This window comes from Aedes aegypti, chromosome 2 (assembly GCF_002204515.2).
Source record: "Aedes aegypti strain LVP_AGWG chromosome 2, AaegL5.0 Primary Assembly, whole genome shotgun sequence".
NCBI classification, from domain to species: domain Eukaryota; kingdom Metazoa; phylum Arthropoda; class Insecta; order Diptera; family Culicidae; genus Aedes; species Aedes aegypti.
In genome coordinates, this window is record NC_035108.1 from 28,207,031 (window position 1) to 28,227,144 (window position 20,114).

At 36.3% G+C, this 20,114-nt stretch overlaps 1 protein-coding gene across 10 annotated transcripts in view; it reads left to right on the plus strand.

Annotated features, from left to right (window-relative positions):
* LOC5573236 (rap guanine nucleotide exchange factor 4) overlaps positions 1 to 20,114 on the plus strand; it is a 1,027,655-nt gene that overhangs the window by 516,574 nt on the left and 490,967 nt on the right. For 2 of the 10 annotated variants that reach the window (XM_021840364.1, XM_021840365.1), the window contains exon 2: positions 11,418 to 11,465. The exons of the other annotated variants lie outside the window; for them this stretch is intronic. The gene's annotated coding sequence lies outside the window, so the exon portion shown is untranslated. The remainder of the gene's footprint in view (positions 1 to 11,417; positions 11,466 to 20,114) is intronic. 10 annotated transcript variants of the gene reach the window in all.

Below are 20,114 nucleotides of genomic sequence, written 5' to 3' on the forward strand. Positions count from 1 at the left end.
AAATTAAAACAGTATTAATATAAAGAACAGCCTATTTTTAAAAGAAGGCAAAATTTATTATTAAACCAATAGAAGATTGGACGCCAAAAATAATCGCAGCATAATACAACGAAAATACATCAAAAATTGCGTTCAGAATCATCGGTTCCCCGAACGCCAGTTCCCCGAATTACCGGTTTCCCCGAAAAGAAGGGTGCATATTAGATGGTGAGTTCGTTCACCACACTGAAATGTATAAAGTTACGACAATTATGAGTGCCAAAAACTTTTCGGGGACGTGGGATAATCGGAAAAAACGGGATATTCAGGGAACTGGCATTCGGAGGACTGGCGTTCAGGGAAACCACGTTAGGGGAAAAGTAGCACAACCCATCGAAGTAACTGCAGTAATCGATTTCTCTTTTCATCAATAACTTTAACAGATCAATGTTATCGATTGCCGCCCTTCTATTAGTTGGAAACAAAAATATCTACAATATAGCTCCAAAGAACAGCCTATGTATAAAAGAAGGTGAAATTTGTTTAAATTGTAAATCAACACTCTTTATACCTATAATTATGGTTACATTATGTTTAGAGAAAAAACATATAATGTTTGAAAGAAGGGTAAATTTGAGCTAAATATATCAAAATATTCAAAGCAAAAAATATTCCAATAGCGAAACTCAAAAGAAGCATTAATATTTGAAAGAAGGATAACTTCTGGAGAAATAATAAAATACTATTAGCAATTACTTTATTAATATGCTTTAGTTTATTCAAGAGCATATGATTGTTGAATAAAGTGTCATTTTGTTTCAATTGACTCCAAAACAAGCCTGATGCCATCAAAAAGATTTAATAGAAACGTAAAAACGAATGTTATCTTAAGGAATTCTTGTTTTCAGACTCATTATGCCAAACGACCATTATGCCAAACGACTTTATGCCAAATGACCATTATGCCAAACGACTTTATGTCAATCGACTTTATGCCAAACGACTTTATGCCAAATGACCTACCACCGGATGAAAACTATTGATTCAAAAATTACAGATAGGTTGAATTTTGACATAAAAAATGCACCAAGACACAAAATGATGTAGCAGAAAAACTACGCGTCGTTGCATCTTGGTGTCTTCAGAGTATTTGTTCATTGTGTGATAAGGACCAAACGCGCTGAAGGCACCGAAAGGATACGACGCATAGTTTGTCTGATACATTACTTTTCGTCTTGGTGCATTTTTTTTATGTCAAAATTCAACCTATCTTCCAATATTTTTCACACAGTTTTTTCAGTAGTTATCAAAAATTGAAGTAATTTGTAGTTCGTCACAGTAAAAATGAGAAAAATCGGATGAGAAACGACGGAGATATACTGCCGTTATACGCATAATTGTCCCATGTTACTTTTTGTGCATTTTGACTTTTTGTCATTAAACAGTTTCTTTTTACGTATAGTTTTAGAAAACACACACCAAAAATTTACTTTGTTCGGAAACTCAATGAAAAGCAAGCCAAGTCAATTTGTCCCATTGTTGAATTTCTACGCATAACTGTCCCACTACTGTATTTCTACGCATACAGGGGATAGGCAAAATGATTGAGATAGGCAAAATTTTGCCTAAATTCAAATGATCATAACTTTATGAAAAATTGATGGAATTGGATGCATCTGGAAGCAGTCGACGGCAAATTTGGTCTAGTTTCAAGAACTTGCTTGGCCATGCATATTGGCCACTGGACACCGGAGATGTTTCGGATTTTCCGAGGTCATGTCAAAATATCATTTTTTCTGTCGCTTGTATTTTTGTGCGGTGTAAAGTTGGATAGATTTTTACTATTTTCCTAGAAACTAGAACTTATAGGAAGTTGAATGCCGCCGGACGCATCAAGATTGGTTCGAAATCTTCAGAAATATGACCATTTCCGTAAAATGGTTCCGGAAAACATGGTCAGTCATGTGTGTATTTCCAATTATGTAAATACTATCCAGAACTATATCCAGAAGGTTCCAGGTGCCCTGGGGGAAGTGGTCAATTAGGAATCTGGATTAATCTGGAGCCATATCAATATGGGCATTAAACTTCATGGTTTTCAAAGCTTATGCTATCCGAAGAATTTCCAGCACCACCGGCTGCCATGACTACTTTATAGTAGGTTCCAGGTGCCCGGGGGATTTGGCCAATTTGGCCGTTCCCATGTTAAGAATCACCTTCTACCATGAACAGTAGGATCCATGTGACTTGGAGGATGAGGAGCATTTTCAGAACCACAAGATGAAATAACCACACTATAGTAGATTCCATGGGCTCCTAGAGATGTGGCCAATTCGGAACATAACCACATCCCCCAGAGCCCATGGAAACTATTATACAGTGGTTATATAAATATGTTGCTCTGTAAATGCTTCTTGTAGCATAGCCTTCAAAAATCTTGCTGTTTATACTCATACTGATGTGTTTTCGGGCATGTTTTGAATTGGCCACATCCCCGGGGGCACCTGGAACCTACTATAGAGTCGTCATGGCAGCCGGTGATGCTGGAAATGCTTCAGAAAGAATAACCTTTGAAAATCATGAAGTTTGATGCGCATATTGATATGGTTCCAGATATGTTCCTAATTGACCACTTCCCCCAGGGCACCTGGAACCTTCTATAAAGTGGACTATACATCTAATGGTTCTGGATATGTTGCTGGAAACATCATTTTTAAGGTTAGCGCCCACTTGGATATAGTTCCGGATAGTATTTACATAATTGGGAATACGAACATGACTGACCATGTTTTCCGGAACCATTTTACGGAAATGGTCATATTTCTGAAGATTCCGAACCAATCTTGATGCGTCCGGCGGCATTCAACCTCCTATTAGTTCTAGTTTCTAGGAAAATAGTAAACATCTATCCAACTTTACACCGCTCAAAAATACAAGCGACAGAAAAAATGACATTTAGACATGACCTCGGAAGATCCGGAACATCTCCGGTGTCCAGTGGCCAATATGCATGGCCAAGCAAGTTCCTAAAAGTAGACCAAATTTGCCGTCGGATGCTTCCGAATGCATCCAATTTCATCAATTTTTCATAAAGTTATGAGCATTTGAATTTAGGCAAAATTTTGCCTATCTCAATCATTTTGCCTATCCCCTGTAACTGTCACACTGTACAATTCGCTGCGCTGATCTCGAACAAAATAGTCATTAGGCAGTTTTGAATTAGCTGGTGTTTGGGAAAATCGTTTTGAACACCTTCTTACGTTGGCTTTACATCCCATGTGGAACACAACCTGTTTTATTTTTTTTTATTTTCGAGTCTATGGATTGCGACAAATCAATTTCATGATTTTGCGAACCAAGTCTAAATAAAAATAGTTCGAATGTTTTTGGATGACTTGGCCACATGTCGGATTGTTCCGAATTCCCGGTTCCCTGGGGGAAATGGCCTCTAAACCATCGGTTCTGAAACCTAGCTGGCAACATCAAACTACATAAATTCCCAAATCAAGGGTAATTCAAAGGTTCTTGGATAACTTGATAACATGCCAGGTTGTTTACTTAGGGTACCCTGTTCTCCAGAAGAGGTGGTTATTATATTGGCGATTCTGAGACCTATCTTGCGACACATCAAACTTGATGAAGTCAAGAAGAAGTCAAAGTCATGTCAAAAGAAGAATAGTTCAAGAGGTTTTGGGTGACCTGGCCACATACTGGGTTATTCTGGGTAATTGGTTCTTCGATGCAAGTGGCAAATATGTTGATGGTTCTGAAGCTTTATTTGCGATGTATCAAAAATCATGATTTTGCAAACCAAGTCCAAAGAAATGTCAAATCGTGTGAAGATTTGTGTGGTGAATTTTGAGTTAAATATTTACTCCGCAAAATAACCTTGAATTCGCAGATGAGTTTCTGTCAAGCTTGCAGCTGGAAGAGTCGATATATTAATTTATAACATCTTATAAACTCTCTAACTTACTCATCCACTCTTTCTTTCACTAACTCATATATTGTCTCATTATAACACATACAGAAAACTATGTTATCCATCCCAAACTATAAAATCGTATTTCTTCACTTCCCCACACGTGGCTCCGTTTGGCACATGTCACTTGAGCCGTCATTAGGTGCCTTAAGATAGTCTTGAGGATATACGTCCACTACATTCGGTACAATCTATACGTAAGAACGGTCATCTACAGCATCACGCTTAGCACATAATTGGTCACTAATATCAGTGGGACTGTTATGCGTAGAAATACACCAAAAACCCCGTATTTCTAGGCATAACAGTCCCACTTTGAATTTCGTAGCTAAATTTACTTTATTACCATAATAAAAACTCTTGACTCTAATGAACACGCTATTCTTTATACTGTTGAAAAGATTTTAATTTAATTTAGCACACACCTGGTCAATACGAGGCCTAAATGTGTGAAAATCTTTAAACGCGTTTTTCTCGATTGCATATTTTGGAACATGGGACGATTATGCGTAGAACGGCAGTATAGCTCTCTGAAGTTGACCATTTTGTATGGGAAAACGGCTTTGGTGCATTTGATATGTCCAATACTGTATATTCCCTAGTGAGATCATATGAACAAATTTTGCTAGTGAGCAACCAAATTCACCGTTTTGAGTTGGAAATCGTGTTATTTCCACTATGTCGATAACTGGTAAAAAGAGTGTATGAGAGCCCAATTGTGGAGGCGGCTTGTTTGCATATCAGTGATACATGATCAGTGAAATAAAATAAGTAAAGCTGTTTAACGAGTGGCTTCCGCGACGGAACGGTTCGGTAAGTTATTATATTCAAGTTTTGTGCTCAATTACTTGAATTTTTCAATCACACTTTCGAAAACGTTTGCAAGCGGCAGCTGCTAATTTCATGGTAAAGAGGACTGTTTCAGCGATATTAATTTTTATGAGTTTTCACTCTTTTTCCCCAAAAATAGGCACTAGATAGGTAATGTGAGTTCATCAATGCTGTTTTGTATCACATATTGAATTTTTACTACAGTTCGACTCCTTTTACAAAATTCATTTGTTCTCATGCACCCATTGCGATAAATTGATTTAATACGACACGAATGCACTTTTCCAGTGTAAAACAAACAACAAATATTATGAGCAATCACTTCTTTACTTATTATCGTTGCATTATCATTCACTCTGGATGGCATTTGAGTTCATTTCGTGCAAATATTCGATAATTTATAATTAATACACTTGTATGTCGAATGCTAGGTACACTATTGTCATAATTGGTACAAAGACAACGCTTTTTAAAACCAATTTTTGGAAGCTTTAAGTCAATTCAAACTGTACAATTGAACTGTTTCGCAAGACTTCAAACTAGTAATCAACATCAACAAGTCATGCTTACGTTTTAACGCGGGTAAAATATGATTTTTATCCATCATGTTGACCTATTGTATCCATAATTGGTACAACTACCCTAGAGCTTTGTTCAACGGTGGCAATCGTTAACTACAGTGCCTTCCCGATTTTGGCAACACCCGATTTTGGCTACACCCAATTTTAGCAACACCCGTTTTTGGCAACAATTTCTTCCCGATTTTGGCAACACATTGACAAATATTTTCAATTGATTATTAATTACTGAAACCCAACATTTTGAGTTTAAACAAAATGGAAATAAGTCAAAATGAAAATGGTGGTGGCCATTGCGAGCTAAGAAACGTGATGTGGAACGTAGAACTTGTATATTCTAAAGTTATAGTTTAACGTTTAGAAGAAGTCTTATAAAGCAGGCAAGTTGTATAAATTATTGCTACATAGTATGAAAGGCATCATAAATTGGTGGAATACGATGGTAATCGACAATAATAGTGGTAAGCTCCATCGAAGTTAATACGCCAATCGCGTATTATCCTCGATTTTACTATAGCAAAATCGAGGATGATACGCGATTGGCGTCGTAACTTCGATGGAGCTTACCACCATAAGAGCATCAAATGTTAAGACGCTCAGTAATACTGTGTTGATTGCATATGTTTTGTTGTTATTGTGGTTGTATGTTTTAAACATATCAATAGGATTATGTGTGGCGGTCTGATGAGCCAGAAAATATATTCGAATTATGCAGTGATCATTGATCTGTAAAATCTGTGTTAATCTGTAAAATATTGAACAATTGGTGAGTGTTTTGTTTCATGTATTTCTGTCGACATTTCAATAACAGATGTTAAGGAAAATATTGAGAAACTTTGTTCATAACTCTAGATGACAATTTTGGCAATAGTAAAATTTTGAGAATGGGTTTCGAGGTAGTCATTGAAAAACGTTTATAAAGGAATTCGAAGAATTAATAAAAATAGCCCATATACAAAATTCTTTGGACATTGCTAAAAATTATGTGGTTTCCTTCTTACCGTCGCTTTTTATATAGACCAATATAGACATTTGGAAATTTTCTTCAGCAATCTTGACCAGATTGACGCTTTTTCAGCAGTCAAGAGTTTTTCTGACCACATCAGCGTTGTAAGCTATCACAGTACACACTTAATAGCGCTTTCTCTGTTCGGTAATTGTTTTACGATGTTCGAACTGTAAAACACAAAATATACCGAGTTTTCAGCTTTTTCGGTGAAAATCACTGAGATTCAGCGATGCTTTTTCGTATTTTACTGAAAACGGTAGTCGCTTGTACTGAACACATCGTAAACATTCAAACTTTACCGGACAAACTCAGTTGCAGTAAAAAATCAGTAATGTTGAGTAACGAAATTACGGTAAAAAATAATTTCTACTGAGATATCGTTAAAATATAATAAAAACATTGTTCTGCAAAACATGTCAGCCAAAACGGATGCGGCTTCAACGGTGATGAATATTTTCTGTTCCGGAAAAGTTTTGTTACCCAAATCTAGCACTCATCAGGTCAGCTGCTCATGGTAAGTAGGAATAATCGAATATCTGCGACGTATTCCGATGTGCTGCACAATGCTTGAGGTTAAGTTTCACCGATTTTTGCATGTTCAACGTAATATTGAGACAGAATTGTGGCTTAAAACTCCACAAGTTGACCAGCTAAGACAAGTCTTCCCAGTTCCAGATTGTGTGATTCAATCCAAACTATTTGTTGCAAATATTCGATTTCTCATTCTGTGAAGAACCATACCATGAAGAGCTGCCCAACATGCTAAAGATGGAGACAAAAAAGAGTGGAAAATTTGACTGAAAATAACATACACCATAACTGAATGACTGTTTAATGAATCCTAGATTTTGTTTTGAATATTAATTGAAAAGTAAAACAAATTAGAAGGCATTTTCGGAATTTTGGTTAGCCCTCCTAAAAGCTGAAAAAATCAGCAACCAATAATAAACAAACATTTACTGAAAAAGCCAGTAATATATACGCTTCAAAAAGTACTGACTTGATATTTTGACAATTCCTGGAGCTTGGGGAATTACGGAGTTTTCGGTACGATCAAAAAATTACTGAGATAACTCTGCTGTTCAAGAACCCAGTAAAATTTTACCGACTTCGGTAATAAAATCTAAGTGTGTAGTCGACACGTTTTCGCTGATATTCGGCAGCGCTTCCCTTAAACATTCACAACACGAACGGTGAAACGAATGTTGGGAAGAAAAATATTAATTGAATACCAAGACCATGTTAGTTTCGCTAGGAAACGTCACGGCGCTGCCTTCACTGTATGTGTGTAACATTCGACATAACAAGCAAGATCAAACTATTCATGTTTTTTTTTATGATCCGATATGTCAGAATTATACGCAAAGCTTATGATTTATGCAAATGTCATCGTGTCAGAAGACATTGAATTGACAGTTTTTTTGTGTTTCTCGATGTTTATTTTACTCGATTTTACTCGTGCTGTGTGTGAGAAGTGACGGAAGCGAATGAATACAGGAAAATAAAATGACTGTTGACCATGGCATCAAAACGAACGTCGTGGAAACTGTCGAATGTTTACAGCATTGGACACATCCTTGCAACAGCTGGAAGGTGGTACAGGAGAATATGTGGATGCTTACTATAGACATATGATAACACCGCTACAATTTAAAATTTCACCAGAAAATTTTTAATGTTATTAAAAATAAACGTTAATTTGCACACATTTTTCTGCAAGGAGAGAGTTAAAGTATTGATTTTTACAATTGTTTCCACTGATTCCGCAAAATCTAAGCTATTTTTTTCTACCATACGTTTTAATTCTTACGGATATTGCAGTAAATCCCACAAATATAAAATCGAAAATTATATCCCTATTGAATCGATTGTATTTCCATCAAAAGCATCAATCCTTGTGAAAATTAATATGTGCCAACGAAATTGCGCAAGCTGTTTCTCGTAAAAATCAAACGGTATTCTCAGGAAAAAATATACTCAATGAAATGAATGAAATTTAAAATTTCATCAGCAAACTTTCAACAATGTTCACCAATATTTAATTCAAATATTACTCCTCATGTTGCTTCAACAATTGCAGCACAAATTATTTCTTTAACTTTTTTTTTACAAGAAACTCCTTCCAATCCTCTGATCCTTCATTTTGCTACTCTCAGCAAAATATTTCACGCATCTCAGCAAACGAACATAATGCATAAGAAGAACTCGTCATTACTCTATTTCTGGGTCTGGCGGTCTCGATAAAAAGTAGTAATCCTTTATAGAGAGATTCGCGGAAGCTGACATTTCTGTCAAAGTGTGAGCCAAACGAACATGCGTTATGTTTGTTTTGAACTTTTCTTCACGAGTAATGCTATCCGCTTGAAATTATTTCGGTAAAAGTAATTTTGCATGAAGCAAAAAAATAAAATATTTTTCTTTTTAAATTTTTGTCAATGCGATTTTTAGTTGTTGATTTTTTCGGCTGTTTATTAGTTTGGATATGTAGCTCAAAGATCTATAACAAAACAAAATACACTTTTTAGCAATGAGAAAGTCATGTCCGTGTTACAATATTATTCTCGACGCCGAGCAAAATCAGCACTGCTGGTCTGTTGCCAAATCATTCCATTTAACTTCCGCTTATCTCTCTATAAAGGATCACTAATAAAAAGCATTGAGAAAGTGCTATGATCCAAAAAGACGTGTAGTTTTTTTTACGAGCCTTACTGTAAATATTTGATGGATATCTTTCATCTTCTCTTTTTATATTCATACTTGACATAACATTTCGACTGTGATAACATTAATTTTAGCATAATAATTTATAAGAACTTCCACTTTTTCCAACTTAGAACCTTGTCCACTACATAAAACGTATGGTAACCAAAATTGCACTCTATGTTCAGGAAATCCCAACAATAAATTCACTCGAAAGGATCCTGTATTTTATATCTATGGTATTGCTTTTAAGTTGCACATTTGCACTCTAGATTAGTCGCAAATAACCACTGAAAGTGATACCACGCATGTAATATGTACAACAAGCGTGCTTTTCAGATGGTACATCTAACCAGTATATGATGTCTATGCTTTTGAGTCAAAAACTGAATTGAAGAAGGCTCCCAGACATTTTTCACATCATTCGTAACAGTTTACATGCATTTTTTATACATTTAGAGAGTAGAATGATAAAAAACATAATTATTTCAAAACTAGTGGTCCCGGCAAACTTCGTCTTGCCATCAAGTAGGCTGTTGTAAAACGTCATGACACGTTCCGTACAAAATGACAGTTTTTTCACTCCCGTTTTTCTGACTTTTCCGTTCAATATCCTTAGCTTTTTATGTACACAAACACGTCGGAACACTTAAGGAACGTAACTATGGAAGAATTTTCGATATCCGATAGCTCGTTCTCAAGCCATTTCGTGACATACAAACACCATTCCATTTTTATTTATATAGATTCCCGATTTTGGCAACATCCCCAATTTGGCAACATAAAAATCACGGCTTGTTGCCAAAATCGGTAAGACACTGTATTCTTAGCAAATCGATATCGATCGCTACCGAAAATCACTGACTGGTTGACCGGGAGGCTCATGGCAAAAATTGTTGCAAATCATCAGTTTCATTATATAGAAACAAATAAATCAAGCAAATACGAAAAAAATTTGTTGATGATACGAGCAATCTCTTATATCATGAAAAAAAAACACAACCTTTAACTTCTCTACACACTGTCAATAGCTACCAATTGCTTTTCAAATAAACAAATTAATACATCAACAGCTCTTTTATATGCGTACTAAAACCGGCTACCAGCCCATAGAAAAACCGCTCCCATATAAAAAGAAATGACGAGTGAAATTGAGCACCAGCTCATAAAACTGCCAGCAAGCGGAAGGCAATTGTCTTCCCGAAGGGAGAGAGACACTTAAAAGCCCACCTCCTCCATCGTCATCTCCGTCTTCGTCATCTGTAACCGTGCTCACGCTTCAGAATGGAGCATTATGCTTTCCGATGAATGTGTAGCACAGCCGTGAAGATTCTTTTCTACTCTCGAGCATGGGAATGCAAAGCAGCATCGACTACAGCGGAAGCTTGAAAAGATGCATTATATGTCTCCATCGCGCGCGAATAGCTTGCTTTGGTTGCAGCTCCAGAATGGAGAAAGGGAGCAGCAGACACATTAATGATAAGCAACGATGCACAGTTCTTTTTAGCCTTGGTTGAAAAAGCAATGCTTTATGTATCCGGCGGTTATGCGAAGGAGAAAATAAAATCTGGCCTTGCAGAACGACGAAGGCACAACTTTTAATGTCGCACGTCATTCGAAAAGGTGGAAAATGGGGTTTCGTCCTAAGGAGCTAGTCTTGAGCTATAACAGTCAATAAAATAGGAATATAATTCACTAATATAGTAGAAATACCTACATGTTTTTCATCGAAACTTCCCTCAAATTGAGGTAGCGCAAAATGTTATCAAATTCCTCAGAATTTTACGGGATAGTTTCCGTAAACAGATAGAAGAATTCATTCCCAATATACTTGCGATATACCTTGTTGTAACCACAACGAAAAACCTAGGTCAAACAGCACTGTCATCAAAATGCATAAACTGTGAGCTTACGGTGTTTCGTTATCTTTTGTTAGGTTCCACAACTCAAACGAAATTATCAGCCCGTAAATGGGTCTCTCCTCATCTCCTGACTGTGCACAAGGCTAGGAGAAGATGCCTTCAGACAATGCATAAGTTTCGTTGAGCTCGTTAAGAATAAATTTCCTCTTTTCTAGGTCAGGTTGGTGGTTGTGGTTATCTATGTCAAAGTCGTCTCTGCTGTTGAGCATTTTCATCCAGACATTGACGTGGAGCATCTCTCTATTGGGTTAGGCTGTAAAATAAATATTTCTCTGATGGGGGTTCGAAGATATGATGGGATGTGAAGAATGCTAAACGGTTGTCTTTCTTTTATACAGCAGGATTATCTTGGACAATTTGTTGCCATAGACGCCCAGAAATGATAACAATTCTATTTTTATTTCTATTTCTTTCAGGTAAATACAATTGGATGGTGAACACAAGCTAGCTTGGATAATATTGAGGTAAATTTTTCATGTGCCACTTGTGTAACCTGAAATTTTCCATGGGGATGATACAAAGTGTTAGAAGATACTCGAGAAGAAAAATTGTCAAGATCTAGATTTATTTTGAAATAGATTTAGAAATATGGGTCTTATTCTTCTATTTTTTTTCCTCCAAATCGTGTGAATGTTACTTACGTCGATTTGGAAAAGTAATCGAGAATCCTGCTTGTCAGATTGCAAAGCTTTATTGTACTTGCACCTGTCTACTAGACCAACATAAATCGTTTCTCATCACGGAAGGAACAACGCTCATCTCGACTCAAGTCCTGTCACAAATTTTGCTCGGTTTCGGTTGGCCAAATCTCCCTCATTCTTCCTGAACAAACGGTTGCACTTGCAGTTGCTGCCTTTGAGTTCAGTGCTTTGACAGTTTTCAACAATAATAACGATGATGAATGGCTTTCAGTGCATTTTTGAAAGATATTGCATTCTTCATTGGCTAAAAATATACGTTATTTCATTAAAATTCACGAAGAAAAATTGTAAAGTATAATATATCTCTTTTTTTGTTTATTTTTATTGTACAAAATCGCGGATTTACAAATTTGTTTGTCACGCTGTCCAAAATTTAAGCTACATTTGTCGTTGCCCGAACCGAGCGGAACGAAACGGAAGAAAATTCTTCTGAATGCGCCAAGCTCATTCTTCTTGAAACTTGAATGCACATCACAACTTTATCTGGTTTTTTGAGCTGGGGATATGTAGCGTGAAAAATAAGCACGATAGCTAGGTAAATGTGAATCTTTTCGGTGAACAATGCCAAGTCTTGGACAAGGACGACACATGGGAAAAGTAGCTGTCGGAATGCCTTTCAGATATTGTTGGTTGGTTGAGCGTGCTGAATAACAGTTTTGGCGTGAAGCATGAAGTTGAGTGTAGTTTTGGAAGTAACATGCAGGGTGATCAGTCAGTGGGTATTAGATGGCGTGTCAATGCTGTATCAAAAGCAAACCTAATCTTCTGTTTCAATATTGCAAATTACTTTTATTATGATATTATCAAATGTTAAACTAACAACAATTATAATATATTCAATGCCCAAGCTGACCATAAAAACATGACTACTTTGCTTTGAGCCTTCGTCTGTGTTCTGGGCTCAATATAACCCCAAAGCACTTTGAAGGGCTGTAAATATTTTATTAGTGAATCGATATGTACATACATTTGTGAGGATTTTTTTTCATAATCTTGAAAAATAATTTGCTAGCGTAATTTTCATGGAAACAATACGTTTTCCGAACCTTGGGGTCATATTGACTTGACTCCTTATACAAAACGCGATAACTTCACAAAATTTGAACGGATTTTCGATTTTTCTGCAGTTTTGGAAAGTAGATAAAATTAAATTTTACTGAAAATATAAGAAATTCCAAAAGGGAGATGGTTCATAACGGGGAGGGGTTTTTGTGAAAAAAGGTCTAAAAATAGAAAAAAAAAACTGCAACTTTGGACACTTATATCTCAGAAACAGTTATATATAAAGTTATACTTTCTACAATTACAGTGGTTAGTTGGGAGTTACAATTACAGTGGTTAGTTCATCGAATGATAGCGCTTGCTCAGAAAATGTTACTACAGGGATCTCATACATTTGTCATGAGGATAAAGGTTCCGGGTCATTTGGCCGAATGCCGCTTGGCCGAAATTGAAAACAATGGTGAACTACAGTTAGCATACACTTCAATCCTTTGAATCGTACTAAGTAAATCAATTCAAATTTTCGAGTTTTGGTTTCTTCTTTTGACAACGGAAAAACAGTGAGCCTGCTCCTTACTAATTTACGTAAACAACCGTGCAGAGTTAATCTTGGAGGAGAATGACATCTCACCTAAATTAACTCTTGTGCTGAAAATATGTTTTTATAAAACATTTTATGAGCGTATTATAAGCTATAATTTCAATGAACTATGAAAAATATTCAAACATGAAAGAACACCTTATGATTAAAAAAGGAAAAATCTCTAATAAAAACTAAAGCAAGTGTAATGCAAATAATTATTATATCAGTATCACTACAAAGAGCTGCCGGAAGGTAAAAACCCAGTTAAAACATAAACATAAATAGTTATGAAAAGAAAATAAATTGAAAGAATAGCCTATGTTTAAAAGAAGGAAAAATTTGTGATGAAAATCACTTTAAACCCTAGCACATCGTTGTAACCCAGAAACAAAATCAACAATAAGATGAGAATATTGACGCGAGTTCATACGTTCGTCCTGAGTTAACGTATCGTTTCAATTATTCTCTTGGAGCACTTGACTACATCATAAAAATCAATTGATTGATTAGCTGATCAGTTATTGAGTCACACTTTTGTCTCCTACTCATCAGCGTTGGAACAATTTGATTATATTTTTGTTCTTAATTCGGCCAAACGACATTCGGCCAAATGGCCGAACACCAGGATAAATATATCTCAAGAAACTGAAGATTTGTGAAGCTGTCAAGTTCAGTAAAGTTGCTGATAGAATCGAGGGCTATACAATGCATGTCTGCTTAACTCAACAAACTGCCACTAGGAGGCGTTGATGAGCTGCAAATTTTATAAACTCATAAATATCAAGTTTGAGTTATGTTTAGCAAACTATAGAGTCTTCAGCGAAGTTGTTTATTTGTATGAAGGCCACAAATGCTTGTTTTGTTGGTTCCATATTTTCCACTAGGAGGCGCTAATGAGCATTAAAATAAATACCGTAAAACGGGGTATCTTTGACAATGCGGGTAACTTTGATGGTGCGTTACCACACAAAACGAAAAATCATAATTTCTGATAATCGGTTAAGCAAAATTAAAGAATATTAGTATGAAACTGCATGTAAGAGCTATTTGCATTTGAATCGAGAACATTCGAGGCTTCATAAACGAATATTAAAAATTGATACGATTTTAGCATTTTCGAAACGCCTACAAACAAAAACAAACAACGATAACTATTTGATGTAGTTTTGAATAGTTGGTCACTTATATTTGACGGCCTAGTTAATATCGAACTTGGAAATGGTCTCAAATCTCTTGGCGAAAAGCATTTTCACAAACTGGGACCATTTTTGTAATCCTCAGTCAGAAATTTCCATACAGCGTTAAACGCCATATAGGTATGCAATGCCCTATAAATGTTCGTGATTCATTCAATTTTGTTCGATTTATACTCCATTATCAAAGTAACTCCATAACAGATAACCCACTTTCGATTATGAGCAACTCTTGCTGAAACCAGGCTGCCATCGGTTTTCTCAAATTGGTGGACCTCTCGTACGCCAGCTTGCTAAACAGTTTGCGAAAAAGCCCATTTTTCGATAAATCTTCAGTACTTCTTCACTTGATATGTCTCATAATTCCCTTGGAACACATAGCATACTTAGTGACATCGTATACAGAAGGAATTCAGCATTCATTTGAAGTAAAAAAAAATGGCGACCATTTTGGATTTCGCCGCCATTTTGATTTTTTTTAGCAAAACCGTTTTTTCACCATTAGCACACCGCTCGTTTTCAATTCTGAGATCAAAATCAGAAAGCTAAGAGAAATTGCGTAAGATAAGCATTGATGACACGGGCCCTCCAAGCGTGTCAACCCCATATATATGAACCGTGGCCAACATGATTTTGACATTTTTGGGAAATTGACACTTTTGGGGAATCTGACAGTTCACGTTAACTTATAACTACTCATTAACGTGGGTTTAAGCTGGGTAATGCGCATAATGACGAAATTGATTTTAGTGTGCTATTGCTCAAAAGTTACACGATTCCTTGAAATATGCAAGTAAATGAGTAAACAATTGTGTAAGCCACTGAATAAAGGGAGAAACTATCTTCAACGTGTTTTTGTTGTAAGCTACAGGGAAATCGTCTTTTGTTGGCCCCCTAATTGATGACCGTAAAATTCGTAGTTGCTACCCCGTGATTAACCAGCATAATCGAAATTGCACAAGGAACCAAGAGATGTAGCTTGGGAGTAGCTTTCCATCTTCAATGTACACTTTCGAGAACTCCAAACAATTAACAGTCAATAACGCCGCCGGCCACGTCCTTACGGTCATCGTGGAAAAGAAGAAATGTTAGTGTGACGTCCATTGTTACTAGAGACCGAGATCACCTCTGCATCTCCATGGTTGTCACGGGAAGCAGTTTTGTTATTAGGGAGGGATCATAGCTGCATGATCAGGATTCACCTTAGTAAGGTGATGCAATTCATGCAACCTCAGTTAAAAAATCACCTATAAATACTCTGAAGACGACGTGAAGTTGGTAAGTTGACACTTTAAGCGTCAAACTATTCAAAGGTTATTTTTTATAATGATAAAATAAAATAAAAGGAAAACCCCATAATGTTAATGTAAAAGAGTCGACACTAGTAATGACGAACTGCTCATATTTTGTTGAATCAATCTATTGAAGTAACATTACTGTTGTTGTCATTTTAAAAATGCGTTTTTTTTTTATTTAAAACAAAAGCATGAAACGAGCTCTCCAATTTAATCAGCTTAGCTAACAGCTGCTTAGCTTGAAGCTAGTTCAAACAGCAGAATATCACTCGGTAGACGACACAAAAAAAAAGATTTTTCTGGTGAAGATGAAAGAAGCCAAAACTCAAACTTTTAAGAGCACAAATCTAGAGAACCAGACAGCGGTTCATGCAGAAACCTTAATCGTTCGGTCACTTCAAGCCCCCAGCAGCATCCGCTATTCGGCTCTCCAGATCCGTGCCCCCGAAAATCTGAGGTTTGGCTTCAATGCATCTTCACCTCACCTACTGCTTGGGCTTTAACGAAGCACATCTTCACCTCACCTACTGCTTGAGCTTTAACGAAGCACTGCCCTGCTGAACGCGTGCAGAATAAACCGATTTGTTTCCGCTATAGACACTTTTTTCAAAAATTGCACCAGCCGAATATAACAATTTGCGGAGGCGATAAAAACGTGACAGATCAATTTTTGACACATCCGTTCGTGCGCGCTGCCTACTGCGATCCCTGACAAAAATTGCGTAAGAGACTACAAAAACTGAGTGAGCAATAATATTTACCCCATGAAATGAACGATTTTGTAAATCATGTTGTTCAATTTTGACGTATATGGCGAGTGCATTCAATGCAAACATCATTTTTATACAACAAACAAACAAGTTTTCAATCGTTGGTACAAAAAATATGGCGGCCATCTTTGACGCCATCTTGGTTTTAAGTAATAGAATTAGTTTTGTACCTTGTTAGCTCTCAACATGTAGAAATTTGATGCTATCGTTACGCTTACTTCTTGTTCTATTTTGTTCTGACGTTACGTCCCTACTGGAACAAAGCCAGCTCCTCAACTTAACTAGCTTCAAAACAAATTATTAAATAGGATTATTGGCTACCTGAAGAATTCCTGTGCATTTCTTCGAGTTGAGGAATAGCATAAATTCTTTGTTTTTAAGGCCAAACAAAGAATTTATGCTATTCCTGATAGAAATGAACAATTAGTTGAACAGCTGAGATAAGATAAGAAAGAAAGAATCTGTTTTTTTTTAACGGAGGCCTCATAATTCAACACGAGGAGCACTGAGATGGTAAAAATCATTCAACTGCTATAAACCAAGATGGCATCGAAGTCCAAAATAGCCGCCTGATTTCTCAACCTCAAAATGATACCCCTCCGTTTCGGGATTACGTCCACATTAGAACAAAGCATGCTTCTTATCTTTCAATTTCGCTATTTTTCACATGTATATTTGGCCGTAGTTAAAACAATACTTTATGACTCAGAAAATCTAGGATTTATTTGCTCAAAAATTGAAGATTTTCATTCTAAATTAATGCACTTATGGCAAAGTTTTACTTCAAAACTACAGATATTACCACAAGACATATTAATGCCCCAACGCGCAATCCATAAACTTCATTCAATGTGCAACAATGCATATGGAAAAAAAAGTTTGTTTATTTCAATCAATGTTGTTAGACGGTTTTTATTTATTATTCCTGATTTCAAAGATATGTCCAAAAATAATTCTGTTATCAAAAACGAATTATGAAAGGAAATTCCTATTTAATAACCTGTTTTTATAACAATTTAAGCTGAGCAGCAGGCTTGGTTGCGGTAAGGACATAACGTCAGGAAAATGAAGAATAATATGGAGAATATACGTCACCTTGTTTTTCTTGAAAGCCTCTAAATTCGACATAGCACTCACTATCAAGGTGAAAAATTCATTCTACTACTTGAAATCAAGATGGCCGCAAGATTTTTCACTCAAAATATTACTCTTATTCTTCATTCGACTCGAATAAAACACCAACAATGGGCTACATGCATGGCCTGATTCGCTACTCAGCGCACAGTAACGCACATGTGCTTGTGTCTATGCACGAAAAATCGCTAAAAGGTAACACGAATTACACAGCGTAACAAAAATGACATTTTTGCGTGTCTCAAGGATCAAATTATGTGTCTCTAGTAGATTTGGGGTTGCTGAATCTTGTGCCATTCTCAGAAATGTTCCAACACGTCACAATTTTTAGCTACAGGTCGACAAAGTTGTATAAACCACTGGTTTTATTAATGTTTACATGAAATTTAAAGTACAATTTATCAAACTTTTTTGTAATCTAATCCACCAAAAACGCAAAATAGAACTTGAACTTTCATTTCAGACATAATTGGATTGAAATTGCGCGGTTAAATTTCGATTAAACCAATTTTTTCAACATGCTTGCAGTCTTCATACAAAAATCTTCGTTTCTTCTATACGGAAAATACAACAATTTTCTAAACCATCAAAAAATAGCTTTTCCGCATTGAAAGTATTACAAATTTGATGATAATTATTGCTATACACATAAAGTTTGAATTCTGTGGCAAATTAAGCCAATATATTACCTTACAAGCTGGCAAACTTGCATGCAAATTGGCTGAAATAGTCATTTTTTTGCATTTTCAACAGCCAGTATCTCAAAAACTAGAAGTGCTATGATATTTCTGAAAATGGTAATGGATTTAGCAACCCTTACTTAAGTGAATAGTGGTATTTTGGTGCTGGAGACAAAAACGTGTTCCGCAGTGTTATATTTGTTTGACTAAATGCATCTAACGAATTATTTCTCAAAATTGGTAACTTTGGTAACTCCATTGAAAACTTGTTGCTTTGTTATACAAAAAATGATGTTTGTTAACCATTGCTTACCTTGTTTTTGTAGCCTAACAAGCCTGGTGATCTATGAATTCAAATTTCAAAATTCTTTTTTTTCGCCATTTTTTTTTAACTTCAAACTATATCCTTTCTCTACACGATGCCACTAAGCTTGCTATGTGTTCCGAGGGAAATATGAGGCATATCACGTGAAGAAATATCCAAAATTTATCGAAAAGTACACCAATTTGAGAAAACCGAAAGGACCCTTAAGTTTTAGCATATACTAGCGATCAGTGACATAAAATTGGAATTCTAATGATGGCTGCCGATGGCAGCCTGGTTTCAGCGACAATAAGAGCGTTAGCGTTAGCGTAGTTACGGTATACTTCGTAGATTGGATACTAGCAACATTCATGTTTCTTTTTAATAATTTCATCTTGACTACTTTCAAGAACAAGGCAGGGGAGTAAACCTTGTTCAAATCATAAACAAAAATATTAAAAGCATGAATATCGCTATTCCCGGCCACGCCCATCTTTAACGTAACTTGGGAAAGGGGAAGGAAATGTTGATGTAGCACTTACTTAATGAGAGGCCACCGACTCAGCGACACCCTCATAAGTGCTACGGAGTTGGAGGTTGGGGAAGGTATATTGTCAGGATTCGCCTAGAAAGCTGGCGATAGACCATAAATATGTGTTGTTTAAGCGTTTTCAAATTGATCTTTTGAATGCCGGTAATCAAAAGAGAAAACAATAGCTTATTTATAGTATAAATAGTATTTCGCGAAATGCTTGTCGATTGTGCAATAATATTTTTGCTCCATAACCAGTAAAAAGCAAAACCGATCCCTCCAGGGTCATCGGATTGTATAAAACAACGATACACGTAAAAAAAAAAACACGCCTATTGAAAAACTGTACTGTGCCCATTGAAAAACTGTACTGGGTGGTACTGTATTTTCAGATAATCGAAAAACGAAAGGAAGCGCGTTCGAACTAAACACCCTAGGATAACACAGTCGGTTTTTCTGCTCAAAATTATACGAAAAGCAGAATCGATCCCTCCAGGATCATCGAACGGTTAAAAAGCATCCACAACCGATTGTTAGTTGCGTAACACCCGCCCGGACAGAATGCGCAATCTGAACATAATTATCAAACTCCGAAAATAACATTTTCCGTTCAAGAAACGATCAGAAGTTCCACGACGCGGACAAAAACGATCCGGAAGGCTCACAAAAGAAAAAGTATCATACTGGAACAAACTCACCGTATTGATTCTATAAATTTATGTGCTGCCTGTCACTTCCGGATGGTTCGGTGAACTTAGGGCAGCCAAAAACCAACAGCACTGAGGACACAAATCAAACAAATCACTTTTTCATTTTTCATTTTTCACTATTCCATTTCTGAATGTAAAAACTGTCCTGCTTGGGCTTCACGAAGCACTACCCAGCAAGACGCTCCAAAACAGGAAAAAAAAAATCTTTT